The following is a 2,000-nucleotide window of genomic DNA, read 5'->3' as shown; positions in this document are numbered from 1 at the left end:
TTGAACATTCTGAGAACATGGCACAACCTCCACCCCGTGAGAGGACTCTAAGGGAAATGGTTGCACCTGATTTCACCTATGAAAGCTTGTGCATCCAATACCCTGATGAGGATGTCCCATATGTTCTTAAAACTGGATTGATCCATTTGCTTCCAAAGTTTCATGGCCTTGTAGGTGAAGACCCACACAAGCATCTGAAAGAATTCTATATTGTCTGCTCCACCATGAAACCACCAGATGTCCAGGAGGATCACATATTTCTAAAGGCCTTTCCTCATTCTTTAGAGGGAGTGGCAAAGGACTGGCTATATTACCTTGCTCCAAGGTCCATCACGAGCTGGGATGACCTCAAGAAAATATTTTTAGAAAAAAATTCCCTGCTTCCAGGACCATGACCATCAGAAAAGATATTTCAGGTATTAGACAACTCAATGGAGAAAGCCTATATGAATACTGGGAGAGATTTAAAAAATTATGTGCCAGTTGCCCTCACCACCAAATTTCATAGCAGCTTCTTCTCCAATATTTTTATGAAGGACTCAACAACATAGAGAGAAGTATGATAGATGCTGCCAGTGGTGGAGCCCTTGGAGACATAACCCTAGCTGAAGCCAGAAATTTAATTGAGAAGATGGCTTCCAACTCCCAGCAATTTAGTGCCAGAAGTGATGTTATTGTCATTAGAGGAGTGCATGAAGTAGCCACAAATTCATCCTCATCAGGCGAGACTAAGAAGTTTGAAGGTAAACTAGATGCCTTGGTTAACCTGGTAACCCAATTGGCCATGAATCAAAAATTTGTACCTGTCGCTAGACTCTGTGGTTTATGCTCCTCTGCCGACCACCATATAGACCTTTGCCCTTCTGTGCAACAATCTGAAGCAATTGAACAGCCTGAAGCTTATGCTGTAAACATCTACAACAGACCTCCTCAACCTCAGCAGCAAAATCAGCCACAACAGAACAATTATGACCTCTCCAGCAACAGGTACAATCCCGAGTCGAGGAACCATCCCAACCTTAGATGGTCGAATCCTTCACAACAGCAGCAGCAACAACAACCTTATTTTCAAAATGATGTTGGCCCAAGCAGACCATACGTCCCTCCACCAATCCAGCAACAACAACAACAACAGCCCCAGAAACAACAAACAGTTGAGGCCCCTCCGCAACCTTCCCTTGAAGAAATTGTGAGGCAAATGACTATGCAAAACATGCAGTTTCAACAAGAGACCAGAGCCTCCATTCAGAGCTTAACTAATTAGATGGGACAGTTGGCTACACAGTTAAATCAACAACATTCCCAAAATTCTGATAGATTACCTTCTCAATCTGTCCAAAATCCCAAAAATGTGAGTGCCATTACATTGAGGTCAGGAAAGCAGTGTCAAGGACCTTAACTAGTAGCATCTTCCTCATCCGCCAATGAACCTACCCAACCTCACTCTACTCCAGAAAATGATGATGACAAAAATTTAAAGAGTAAGTTACCTAACAATTTCTATGCAGGTGAATCTAAAGAGAAGCAGCATATCCCTCTTCCATTCCCTCCAAGAGCAATTTCCAACAAAAAAATGGAAGAGGCAGAGAAGGAGATCTTGGAAACATTTAGGAAAGTAGAGGTAAACATACCTCTGTTGGATGCAATAAAGCAAATTCCAAGATATGCTAAATTCTTGAAGGAGCTGTGCACTAATAATCGGAAGCTTAAAGGAAGTGAAAGAATTACTATGGGCAGAAATGTCTCTGCATTGATTGGTAAATATGTTCCCCAAATCCCTGAAAAATGTAAAGATCCAGGTACATTCAGCATACCTTGTATTATAGGGAACAATAAGTTTGACAATGCCATGCTAGATTTAGGAGCTTCTATTAGTGTTATGTCTCTGTCTATTTTTAATTCTCTATCTCTAGGTCCTTTGCAGTCAACTGATGTGGTAATTCATTTAGCTAATAGAAGTGTTGCATGTCCTGCTGGTTTCATAGAGGATGTCTTAGTTA

The 2,000-nt window shown here is 41.4% G+C and overlaps 1 non-coding gene across 1 annotated transcript; it reads right to left on the bottom strand.

Annotated features, from left to right (window-relative positions):
- Nucleotides 1-394: 394 nt before the first annotated feature.
- On the bottom strand, nucleotides 395-501 carry LOC114397825. The gene has a single exon (XR_003663443.1). It is a non-coding gene; the product is annotated as a small nucleolar RNA R71 (small nucleolar RNA).
- Between the last annotated feature and the right edge of the window lie 1,499 nt (nucleotides 502-2,000).

Source organism: Glycine soja, chromosome 18 (genome assembly GCF_004193775.1).
Source record: "Glycine soja cultivar W05 chromosome 18, ASM419377v2, whole genome shotgun sequence".
NCBI classification, from domain to species: domain Eukaryota; kingdom Viridiplantae; phylum Streptophyta; class Magnoliopsida; order Fabales; family Fabaceae; genus Glycine; species Glycine soja.
The sequence above is the reverse complement of the archived record's forward strand: the minus strand, read 5'-3'. Positions and strand labels throughout refer to the sequence as shown.